The sequence below is a fragment of the Bos javanicus genome, chromosome 7 (genome assembly GCF_032452875.1).
Source record: "Bos javanicus breed banteng chromosome 7, ARS-OSU_banteng_1.0, whole genome shotgun sequence".
Taxonomy (NCBI): domain Eukaryota; kingdom Metazoa; phylum Chordata; class Mammalia; order Artiodactyla; family Bovidae; genus Bos; species Bos javanicus.
In genome coordinates, this window is record NC_083874.1 from 9,954,918 (window position 1) to 9,968,126 (window position 13,209).

Consider the following 13,209-nt stretch of genomic DNA (forward strand, 5'->3'; position numbering starts at 1 on the left):
TTCCACAATGTTCTCCATTTCATATCTCTGCCAGAGAAATTAGAGAGTTCCCCTTATGTCTGTAATACTTGTTTAAAAGTTTCAACCAATACAATATTATAAAGTAATTAGCCTCTAATTAAAATAAATACATTTAATTAAAAAAAAGTTTCAACCTCAATCAACATTAAGTTTTTTCTGAGGCTGAAGGTTGTGAATTTTTTTTTTTTTAATTTTTCAGTAAAATCTTTAGGAATATCTGCACATGTACATTTACATTCATTACATTCAGTTTGATAACACTAGTAGTTTCAATACAAATGCTATTAGAGAACTCAAATTTCAGACATGGTCATATATATATGCAATTTGAAATTCTTTTATCTAGATACAGATCTTAATAGTGAATTTCTTGATGAAAGTGTGCAGCTAGCTTTTCCTGGAACTCATGAAGTTAATTATATTGCTGAAAAAAGTAAAGATACACTGAAATACATTGTAGAAAGCTAATTGCCAGAGTAGTCATGATACTAGTTGGAATCAGGAATCAAAATAATACTTGGTAAAAATGATTCTACATCCTTTTGAGTAAGGAGGTATTTACATCTTGGGGAAGTTTTATCTTCCAGTGAAGCTACATACAGGGCTTCTTTCATGGCTCAGTGGTAAAGAATCCACGTACAATGCAGAAGACCCGAGGTCAATCCCTAGGTCAGGAAGATCCCCTGGAGGAGGGCATGGTAACCCACTCCAGTTTTCCTGCCCAGGAAATCCCATGGCCAAAGCAGCCTGGAGGGCGACAGTCCATGGGGTTGTAAAGAGTTGGGCACGACCTAGTGACTAAACAACAACAAAAGCTATATATAGTGTGAAAAACTTGCTTTAAAAATCTCGAAAAAATAGCAGCTATCATGAACTACAGATGAGCATTTTACGTCTGTAAAATCGTTTTTCCCTTTACTGGCAGGAGCAAATAAGATTAAACACATGAAGTGAAAGTGAAAGTCGATCAGTTGTGTCTGACTCTTTGCAACCCCATGGAATTCTTTAGGCCAGAATACAGGAGTGGGAAGCCGTTCCCTTCAGGGGATCTTCCCAACCCAGGGATCGAAACCAGGTCTGGTATTCTATTTCTAATGCATTTTCTCCTGGGGAGTAAGTCCACAGGGAAGGGCACTGTCTGCAGCAATTAACAGTATATTCAAGAAAAATCTATTTATTGGTTTACAGAAGCCTTAGTTGTCTGCTTTTTGTGATGATAAAATCATTTTGGAACAATTTTCATAATAGAAAATACTGAAATAAAATTACTAATCTTAACAGATAAGCAAAATAGATTCTTTAATTAATTCATTTGGAGTTTAACAGCTGCCCAGAGGATATTCTTTCCCTGCCCAAAATCTCATTTTGTATTACTATTGAGAAGTTGGGCTTGCATACTGCTAACTTAACTTATATCAGCATAGAGCTGGAAAACCATGTTTGCCCCAGAATGCTGAGGTGATAAATAGCCCATATTAATGTCAGGTTAAGATTAAAGATGCAAAACACTCATATACACACACATATACATATGTTTGTCCATGTAATTTGTTCTTGTCAAAGAGACACTTGGGAATATCTTAAATTTGAACATCATTTGATTTTAACAGGTAACAAGAGGGAGCTTCTGTTTTCAGAACCTGCTCCTCTGACTTAGTCCTAAAGCTGAGACCAGGTAACTGGGAAAGGAAGGCAAGCTAGCATTGTTGTTCTGTCACTAAGTCGTGTCCAAGTCTTTGCAACCCAATGAACTGCTGCATGCCATGCTTCTCTGTCCATAACTATCTCCCTGAGTTTCCTCAAACTCATGTCCATTGAATCAGTGATGCCATCCAACCATCTCATCCTCTGTGACCCCCTTCTCTTGCCCTCAATTTTCCCCAGCATTAGTCTTTTCCAGTGAGCCAGCTCTTCTCATCAGGTGGCTGAAGTATTGGAGCTTAGGCTTCAGCATCACCCCTTCCAATGAATATTCAGGGTTGATTTCCTTTAGGATTGACTGGTCCAAGGGACTCTCAAGAGTCTTCTCCAGCACCACAGTTGGAAAGTGTTAATTCTTTGGCACTCAGCCTTCTTTATGGTCCAACTCTCACATCCATTCCTGACTATTGGAAAAACCATCACTTTGACTATACAGACCTTTGTTGGCAAAGTGATGTCTCTGCTTTTTAAAACTCTGTCACTGCTGAGTTTTCCAAAGTTTTAAAAAGCCGTGTCTAGGTTTGACATAGTTATTCTTCCAAAGAGCAAGCATCTTTTAATTTTGTGACTGCAGTCACCATCTGCATTGATTCTGGAGCCCAAGAAAATGAAATCTGACACTGTTTCCACATTTCCCCCATCTATTTGCCAAGAAGTGATAGGCTGTCTTACACCTTCATCAAGAGACTCTTTATAGTTTCTCTTCACTTTCTGCCATTAAAGTGGTATAACCTGCGTATATGAGGTTGCTAATATTTCTCCTGGCAATCTTGATTCCAGTTTGTTATTCACCAGCATTTTGCATGATGTACTCTGCATGTAAGTTAAATAAGCAGGGTGATAATATACAGCCTTGATGTACTCCTTTCCCAATTTGGAACCAGTCTGTTTTTCCATGTCCAGTTCTAACTTGCTTCTTTTCAGCATACAGGTTTCTCGGGAGGAAGGTAAGGTGGCCTGGTATTCCCATCTCTCTAAGAATTTTCCACAGCTGCTTGTGATCCACAGTCAAAGGCTTTAGCATAGTCAGTGAAGCAGAAGTAGATTTTTTTTTTAAATTCCCTTGCTTTGTCTATGATGCAATGTATGTTGGAGATTCGATCTCTGGTTCCTCTGCCTTTTCTAAATCCAGCTTGTACATCTGGAGGTTCTGGGTTCACATACTGCTGAAGCCTAGCTTGAAGGGTTTTGAGCAAAATCTTGCTGGCATGTGAGATGAGTGCAATTGTATGGTAATTTGAACATTCTTTGGCCTTGCTTTTCTTTGGGATTGAAATGAAAACTGACCTTTTCCAGTCCTGTGGCCACTGCTGAGTTTTCCAAATTTGCTGGCATAACGAGTATAGCAGTTTAACAGCAGCATCTTTTTTTTTTTTTCTAATTTTATTTTATTTTTAAACTTTACATAATTGTATTAGTTTTGCCAAATATAAAAATGAATCCGCCACAGGTATACATGTGTTCCCCATCCCGAACCCTCCTCCCTCCCCATACCATCCCTCTGGGCCGTCCCAGTGCACCAGCCCCAAGCATCCAGCATCGTGCATCGAACCTGGACTGACAACTCATTTCCTACATGATATTTTACAAGTTTCATTGTCATTCTCCCAAATCATCCCACCCTCTCCCTCTCCCACAGAGTCCATAAGACTGTTCTATACATCAGTGTCTCTTTTGCTGTCTCATACACCGGGTTATTGTTACTATCTTTCTAAATTCCATATATATGCGTTAGTATACTGTATTTATGTTTTTCCTTCTGGCTTACTTCACTCTGTATAATAGGCTCCAGTTTCATCCACCTCATTAGAACTGACTCAAATGTATTCTTTTTAATGGCTGAGTAATACTCCATTGTGTATATGTACCACTGCTTTCTTATCCATTCATCTGCTGATGGACATCTAGGTTGCTTCCATGTCTTGGCTATTATAAACAGTGCTGCGATGAACATTGGGGTACACGTGTCTCTTTCCCTTCTGGTTTCCTCAGTGTGTATGCCCAGCAGTGGGGTTGCTGGATCATAAGGCAGTTCTATTTCCAGTTTTTTAAGGAATCTCCACACTGTTCTCCATAGTAGCTGTACTAGTTTGCATTCCCACCAACAGTGTAAGAGGGTTCCCTTTTCTCCACACCCTCTCCAGCATTTATTGTTTGTAGACTTTTGGATCACAGCCATTCTAACTGGTGTGAAATGGTACCTCATAGTGGTTTTGATTTGCATTTCTCTGATAATGAGTGATGTTGAGCATCTTTTCATGTGTTTGTTAGCCATCTGTATGTCTTCTTTGGAGAAATGTCTATTTAGTTCTTTGGCCCATTTTTTGATTGGGTCGTTTATTTTTCTGGAGTTGAGCTGTAGGAGTTGCTTGTATATTTTTGAGATTAGTTGTTTGTTGGTTGCTTCATATGCTATTATTTTCTCCCATTCTGAAGGCTGTCTTTTCACCTTGCTAATAGTTTCCTTTGTTGTGCAGAAGCTTTTAAGGTTAATTAGGTCCCATTTGTTTATTTTTGCTTTTATTTCCAATATTCTGGGAGGTGGGTCATAGAGGATCCTGCTGTGTTGTATGTCGGAGAGTGTTTTGCCTATGTTCTCCTCTAGGAGTTTTATAGTTTCTGGTCTTACGTTTAGATCTTTAATCCATTTTGAGTTTATTTTTGTGTATGGTGTTAGAAAGTAGTCCAGTTTCATTCTTTTACAAGTGGTTGACCAGATTTCCCAGCACCACTTGTTAAAGAGATTGTCTTTAATCCATTGTATATTCTTGCCTCCTTTGTCAAAGATAAGGTGTCCATATGTGCATGGATTTTTCTCTGGGCTTTCTATTTTATTCCATTGATCAATATTTCTGTCTTTGTGCCAGTACCATACTGTCTTGATGACTGTCGCTTTATAGTAAAGCCTGAAGTCAGGTAAGTTGATTCCTCCAGTTCCATTCTTCTTTCTCAAGATCGCTTTGGCTATTCGAGGCTTTTTGTATTTCCATACAAATTGTGAAATTATTTGTTCTAGCTCTGTGAAGAATACTGTTGGTAGCTTGATAGGGATTGCGTTGAATCTATAAATTGCTTTGGGTAGTATACTCATTTTCACTATATTGATTCTTCCAATCCATGAACATGGTATTTTTCTCCATCTATTAATGTCCTCTTTGATTTCTTTCACCAGTGTTTTATAGTTTTCTATATATAGGTCTTTAGTTTCTTTAGGTAGATATATTCCTAAGTATTTTATTCTTTCCGTTGCAATGGTGAATGGAATTGTTTCCTTAATTTCTCTTTCTGTTTTCTCATTATTAGTGTATAGGAATGCAAGGGATTTCTGTGTGTTGATTTTATATCCTGAAACTTTACTATAGTCATTGATTATTTCTAGTAATTTTCTGGTGGAATCTTTAGGATTTTCTATGTAGAGAATCATGTCATCTGCAAATAGTGAGAGTTTTACTTCTTCTTTTCCAATTTGGATTCCTTTTATTTCTTTTTGTGCTCTGATTGCTGTGACCAAAACTTCCAAAACTATGTTGAATAGTAATGGTGAAAGTGGGCACCCTTGTCTTGTTCCTGACTTTAGAGGAAATGCTTTCAATTTTTCACCATTGAGGATAATGTTTGCTGTGGGTTTGTCATATATAGCTTTTATTATGTTGAGGTATGTTCCTTCTATTCCTGCTTTCTGGAGAGTTTTTATCATAAATTGATGTTGAATTTTGTCAAAGGCTTTCTCTGCATCTATTGAGATAATCATATGGTTTTTATTTTTCAATTTGTTAATGTGGTGTATTACTTTGATTGATTTGCGGATATTGAAGAATCCTTGCATCCCTGGGATAAAGCCCACTTGATCATGGTGTATGATCTTTTTTATGTGTTGTTGGATTCTGATTGCTAGAATTTTGTTAAGGATTTTTGCATCTATGTTCATCAGTGATATTGGCCTGTAGTTTTCTTTTTTTGTGGGATCTTTGTTAGGTTTTGGTATTAGGGTGATGGTGGCCTCATAGAATGAGTTTGGAAGTTTACCTTCCTCTGCAATTTTCTGGAAGAGTTTGAGCAGGATAGGTGTTAGCTCTTCTCTAAATTTTTGTTAGAATTCAGCTGTGAAGCCGTCTGGACCGGGGCTTTTGTTTGCTGGAAGATTTTTGATTACAGTTTCAATTTCCATGCTTGTGATGGTTCTGTTAAAATTTTCTATTTCTTCCTGGTCCAGTTTTGGAAAGTTGTACTTTTCTAAGAATTTGTCCATTTCTTCCACGTTGTCCATTTTATTGGCATATAATTGTTGATAGTAGTCTCTTATGATCCTTTGTATTTCTGTGTTGTCTGTTGTGATCTCTCCATTTTCGTTTCTAATTTTGTTGATTTGATTTTTCTCCCTTTGTTTCTTGATGAGTCTGGCTAATGGTTTGTCAATTTTATTTATCCTTTCAAAGAACCAGCTTTTGGCTTTGTTGATTTTTGCTATGGTCTCTTTTGTTTCTTTTGCATTTATTTCTGCTCTAATTTTTAAGATTTCTTTCCTTCTACTAACCCTGGGGTTCTTCATTTCTTCCTTTTCTAGTTGCTTTAGGTGTAGAGTTAGGTTATTTATTTGACTTTTTTCTTGTTTCTTGAGGTGTGCCTGTATTGCTATGAACTTTCCCCTTAGGACTGCTTTTACCGTGTCCCACAGGTTTTGGGTTGTTGTGTTTTCATTTTCATTCGTTTCTATGCAAATTTTGATTTCTTTTTTGATTTCTTCTGTGATTTGTTCGTTATTCAGCAGTGTGTTGTTCAGCCTCCATATGTTGGAGTTTTTAATAGTAAAGGATATTCTCTAGACAGGAAACACAAAAACAGTGTATAAACTCGAACCCAAAACAATAAAGTAAATGGCAATGGGATCATACTTATCAGTAATTACCTTAAATGTAAATGGGTTGAATGCCCCAACCAAAAGACAAAGACTGGCTGAATGGATACAAAAACAAGACCCCTACATATGTTCTCTACAGGAGACCCACCTCAAAACAGGGGACACATACAGACTGAAAGTGAAGGGCTGGAAAAAGATTTTCCATGCAAATAGGGACCAAAAGAAAGCAGGAGTAGCAATACTCAGATAAAATAGACTTTAAAACAAAGGCTGTGAAAAGAGACAAAGAAGGTCACTACATAATGATCAAAGGATCAATCCAAGAAGAAGATATAACAATGATAAATATATATGCACCCAACACGGGAGCACCACAGTACATAAGACAAATGCTAACAAGTATGAAAGGAGAAATTAACAATAACACAATAATAGTGGGAGACTTTAATACCCCACTTACACCTATGGATAGATCAACTAAACAGAAAATTAACAAGGAAACACAAACTTTAAATGATACAATAGACCAGTTAGACCTAATTGATATCTATAGGACATTTCATCCCAAAACAATGAATTTCACCTTTTTCTCAAGCGCACATGGAACCTTCTCCAGGATAGATCACATCCTGGGCCATAAAGCTAGCCTTGGTAAATTCAAAAAAATAGAAATCATTCCAAGCATTTTTTCTGACCACAATGCAGTAAGATTAGATCTCAATTACAGGAGAATAACAGCAGCATCTTTTAAAGCTCAGCTGGGATTCCATTACCTCCACTAGTTTTGTTTGTAGTAATGCTTGCTAAGATCCACTTGACTTCACACTCCAGGATGTCTGGCTCTAGGTGAGCACACCATTGTGGTTATCTGGGTCATTAATATCTTTTTTGCATAGTTCTTCTGTGTATTCTTGCCACCTCTTCTTAATATCTTCTGCTTCTGTTAGGTCCATACCGTTTCTGTCCTTTATTGTGCCCATCTTTGAATGAAATATTCCCTTGCTAACTCCAATTTTTCTTAAAAGAGATCTCTAGTCTTCCCATTCTATTGTTTTCTGCTGTTTCCTTTCATAGTTACTTAAGAAGGCTTTCTTATCTCTCCTTGCTATTTTCTGGAACTCTGCATTCAGTTGGGTGTATTTTTCTGTTGGCATGACAGATCTACAAATCAGTAATATCCTTGGAGCACTACTACTCAGTGTTTTTTGTTTTAAAGAGAAAGTAAATGGAAAGATGTCACTTTGGTTAGTCACAGCAAAGGATAACTAGAATGACCTTACTTTTTTTTTTTTTTTCTATTAGTCATTCATCTGTTTGTTAAATGTTTAATGATACCATAAGAGGATCTTCATTAGCTACTTTTAGGTCAAAAGTCTACCCAGGAAACTACCAATTTTATAGTAAAAATTGCCTCATTTTTCCAGGTGACAGAATTCATTCCCAGAACTAAATGGGCAAAAACTGAAAAGGAATGGATACTGGATGAATAAACTGGAAAGTTCACAATTTTTCATTATTTTGTTTGGAAAAGCTGAACTTACTTAAATGTAAATTTAAAAAGTCAAAATATAAACAGGTGATACATGGATAACAGGATGCTTTGGATTTTCATGGCCCCTTTGAGGACGTGTTGCACTGTGACAGTTCATCCCTAACCACAGCCTCATGAGAACAGTCACCCTTCTTACTTTTATGGTCTGTATTGCTCCAGATCCTCTCAGGTCCCTCAGGCTGTCGATGGCTTGCTGCGGTGATACTGTGTCAGACAGGTATAGGAGGCGACAAGCAGCTATGTATTAAGGTTTTCCGGTTATTTTTAAGGCAAATTTCAAGCTCCTCCATAATTTCACAGCAGCTGGTGATGTCAGGAGTCCCTCCATCTGGAATTGGATGGTGATGAGTGATAATTCCATACTGATGGTAGAGATCCAAAAGGTTTGGAACTCTATGGTGCAGAAAACAAATATGTCTTGTATACCATAGCTCCTTAGTTCTTCTGTATCTTTTTGGATATTTCTTCTAACATCTTTAAATTTGCAACCTGGAAGAGCACATAAACCAAGAAACTGAGAACAATTCACTCGTGACAGGGGTAGCCATGATATCTGAATTGGAGTCTGTTTATCTTCAATAGGCTCTTCATCTGATGAGTCAAACTCACTTGTTTGCATTGAACTAGGCGGCTTCATTGCGGGCCACCCCACGTCCAGATCGACCACCACCTCCCTTAGGCAGCACCGGTATCTCAGCCTCCGCCCCGAGATGAGCCACAAGGTTGTGAATTAGATATCTTCCTGTTTATTAAACTAGTACTCACTTTGAGCAAAGATTTGTATATTCAGTCAGGAAGTTATTTCTTATTATTACCATACATCTACATAACTTTATGCCTTCTTCTCAACAGTTAACCGCATGTCCAAAGATTTTTTATGAAATATTGTTCTGCAGTTGATTTTGGGGTGTGTATTTTTGACCATAAAATGTTTTAAATTTTTATATAGTTAAATTTGTTTTTCTTTTTACTTCTGATTTTCTCCCTTGATAAGAATAGTTTTCTCACCTGTAGATTTTATGTATGGTTTTATATGATCATCTGAAATGGACTGTTTGATGTTACACTGGGGACTTTTGTCTTTTTTAAAAAGATGCATTAAATAGGAAACCACTTCATTTCCTTCCACATAGATGACCATTTATTCCAAATTTTATTCAACAATCCAGCCTTTTCCAATCAAATTGAAGTACAAAAAAATAAAAAAAAGTTGGAGTACAATCTTCCCATACACTAGTGTTCATATCTAAGGGGATCTAATTCCTAATCATTCAACAAATATTAACAATACACATGCTATTTGCTAGAAATTCCCAGGTAGATTATATATTAGATTCTCCTGAGTCAAGGTCTTTTCTAAATTAGTTATTAATTCATTATTAATTATTGTTTTGATTGTTCTGTTACTGCTAAAAACTGAATGGAACATCAAAAATTGATTAAAACATAATGGTTTTGATGTTCCATTTAGTTTTGTTTAATGCATTTATCTGAAATTACTCTTTTAACTGGTTTAACATTTTTGCCATTCTATTTCATAATTTATAATTTTCTTAATTGTGTTTTTAAAATAAATGCACATGTATTCATGTACATATGGGAAAATAAGAAGTAAACAAGGGAGCTGAAATCACTGATGCTTGGAATCTCGCATTATAGTGACAACATCACAGTATACTGAAATAAAGGTGTCCTTAGGCTTAAATCTGGAGAAGGTAATGGCACCCCACTCCAGTACTCTCGCCTAGAAAATCCCATGGACAGAGGAGCCTGGTAGGCTGCAGTCCATGGGGTCGTGAAGAGTCGGACACGACTGAGCGACTTGACTTTCACTTTTCACTTTCATGCATTGGAGAAGGAAATGGCAACCCACTCCAGTGTTCTTGCCTGGAGAAACCCAGGGACAGGGGAACCTGGTGGGCTGCCGTCTATGGGGTCGCACAGAGTTGGACACGATTGAAGCAACTTAGCAGCAGCAGCAGCATGCTTAAATCATGTGAAGAAATTTATCCAGAATAAGAGAATGAATTTTCATGACCTCATGTACTCACAGCGTATGGTCTGGAAAAGTCCTTGCATGCTGTCCAAAGATCAGAACTAGAATTAGGATGTTCCCAGTGGATTTGTGAAAAAAAATTAAAAACATTTAGCCCAAGAATAACAAATAAAATATATCTCATTAAAAAAAAAAAAAAAAAAAAAAAACAGAGATAAGGGCACTTTCCTGGCTCTCCAGTGGTTAGGACTTTGCCTTCCAGTGCATGGGCTGTGGGTTCGATCCCTGGTTGGGAAGGTAAGATCCCACATGTCTCACAGCTAAAGACCTAGAACATAAAACAGACGTAATATTGGAACACTTTCAAAAAGGCTAAAAATGGTCCACATCAAAAAAAAAAAAAAAAAAGAGAGAGAGAGAGAGAGACAGGGCAAATTGGTATGGTTTTTCACACCCTACGGGTATCATTGCTTCTGTGTATTTTTCTTTCTGATCTTTCCTGGGTATCAAGGGATATAGCTGAAGTTGAAATGTTGCCAAATCAAGAACACCACATTGTCTCAGGGGCTGTTTGAGCTTGTTAGATTGTTCCCCTTTATTTTATCTCTCTCTCTCCCATGCTTTTTATATTTATTTAAATATAGGGCAGAAAGTCATTGTAGCTAAAAGGAATCTCAACTGTATTATTCACTCAGTAGCTTGTGAACTGGAATTTCTGGGTACTATTTAAACATCCTTTAGGAGAAAGATAATCTGATCTCACAAGCTTGAGGTGCCATCACCCATGGCTTAAGGAAGGTGGTTCTGGGCGAGAAATCCATACAGTAACACAGCCCAGGAGGCTATGGTGTGTGTGTATACTTGTGCCTTGTGGAGTGAGAGCAGTTGTTAAAGCAAAGGCAACTGCACTCACATATTAAGGTGACATAATAAGGTGACAGAGGCCAAAACTCCATCAAAGATGGTACTAAGAAGATGATCTGATATAATTTACAGGATTTCTTTGCAGCTAAATGCATAAAGTTCTGGAAACAACATGGAAGGACGGATTCTCTATGGACTGAAGGTTCAGCTATAGCAGGGAAGCCACCTTGCTCCTCAGCATCCTTGACACCATCTCTAACCACTCCCCTTCCTGCTTATTCCTTCACTCCACCGGCTTCCTTGCATTTGAACATGTGACCAGCTTCTTCCTTAGTTACTTTGCAGTGGCCGTTCCCTCTGCCAGACACACACTTCTCCTGGTATCACGATATTACCTTCTCTCTTTGCCTTGATGTATCTTCGTAGAACCCTTTGTTTGTAAGCCTTGCCTGAATACTTGGTACAAAATAATGTTCATACTACACTCTCCTTTTTACGTGTTTTTGTTTTCTTCACAACACCTGTCACCTTCTAACATATTCTATATTTATTTGAATATCATCTTTTACCACCCTTGGAGTGTGAGAGATTTGTTTCTAAGTGTCTCTATTTATCCCCGATATGTACTTGAAACATGTTGACTAGCATAATGTTTCTCAAATGCATAAAAGACTTTCTCATTAAAACTGTAAATGCATGAACTCCTTGGAAATGTTCTGAGAATGAGACAAAAGTATCTAATTAGAGGTGAAACGGAATATACCTTCAAGGAGAATTTATCTATATACAACTCATTAACATCAATTTCTTGTCAGCAAAATAGAAATTACAGAAGTTCAGCTATGTGTCTTACACCTGTTTGAAAAGTATTCATGCTATTTTCTTTTTTCCCAGTAGTCATTTCCATCACATGGAATCAAGGAACAAGACACAAACTTCAGAATTTCTCCTTCTGGGACTTTCAGAGGAGCCAGCATTGCAGCCCCTTATATTTGGGCTTTTCCTCTTCATGTACCTGATAACTGTGATTGGAAACCTGCTCATCATCCTGGCCATCAGCTCAGACCCCCACCTTCACACCCCATGTACTTCTTCCTCTCTAACCTGTCTTTTGTAGACATCTGTTTTACATCCACCACCATCCCAAAGATGCTGTGGAACATCCAGACACAGAGCAAAGGCATCACCTATGAAGGCTGCATTGTCCAGGTGTATTTTTACTTACTCTTTGCAGCATTAGATGACTTTCCCCTGACCCTGATGGCCTATGACCGGTATGTGGCTATCTGTCATCCCCTGCACTACACAGTCATCATGAACCCCCGGCTCTGTGGACTGCTGGTGCTGGTGTCCTGGATCGTGAGTGCCCTCTTTCCCCTGTTACACAGCTTAACGGTGTTGCAACTGTCCTTCTGCTCAGACTTGGAAATCCACCACTTTTTCTGTGAAATCACATGGCTGATCAGACTGGCCTGTTCTGACCCCTTTCTCAATAACATGGTGGTGTATTTTGGATCTGTAATTCTCCGGGGTGTTCCCCTGGCTAGTATCCTTTACTCTTACACTAAAATAGTGTTCTCTATCTGTGGAATCTCATCAGCTCAGAGGCAGTATAAAGCATTCTCCACCTGTGCATCTCACCTCTCAGTTGTCTCCTTATTTTATTGTTCAGCCTTAGGAGTGTATCTTAGCTTCACTGCTACCCACAGCTCACACATGAGTGCTATAGTATTGGTGATGTACACTGTGGTCACACCCATGCTGAATCCCTTCATCTATAGTCTGAGAAATAAAGACATAAAAAGGGCTCTGAAAAGATTCTTTGGGATGGAAATGTTTGTAAAAGGGCCATTTGCCCTTGGGCTGAAAAACTGCCCATGATAGCAGGGTCAAAGCCTCATAGGGGGATATGTGATTCCTTGATTAGACTATGATAATAGCAATTGCTTCTTCAGTTTATAGCCTGGTATTTCCATTTTTTTTATTTCAACTTCTCTATATGATTTTAAAAGCATCCTTTCTTAACTTTTCTGTTCCCTATCATCTAAGATTTTTCTCTTGTTATTTTTCTACTCTTTCAAATTGATTCAAAACCATGTGTGAAACATATGTAAATTCCCATTTATCTCATGATGCTTCATACATTTCTTAAGAATAAATTCTTCTGAAATGATATACTTTATACTGAATAATTTTTCTTTCTTTTTGCTGAAAGAA

The 13,209-nt window shown here is 37.7% G+C and overlaps 2 pseudogenes; one reads left to right on the forward strand and one right to left on the reverse strand.

The window, feature by feature from the left end:
- Nucleotides 1–203: 203 nt before the first annotated feature.
- On the reverse strand, nt 204–8,844 carry LOC133250512 (cyclin-dependent kinase inhibitor 3-like; annotated as a pseudogene).
- A 3,045-nt stretch (nt 8,845–11,889) lies between these two features.
- Nucleotides 11,890–12,922, forward strand: LOC133250510 (olfactory receptor-like protein OLF4; annotated as a pseudogene).
- Nucleotides 12,923–13,209: the final 287 nt, after the last annotated feature.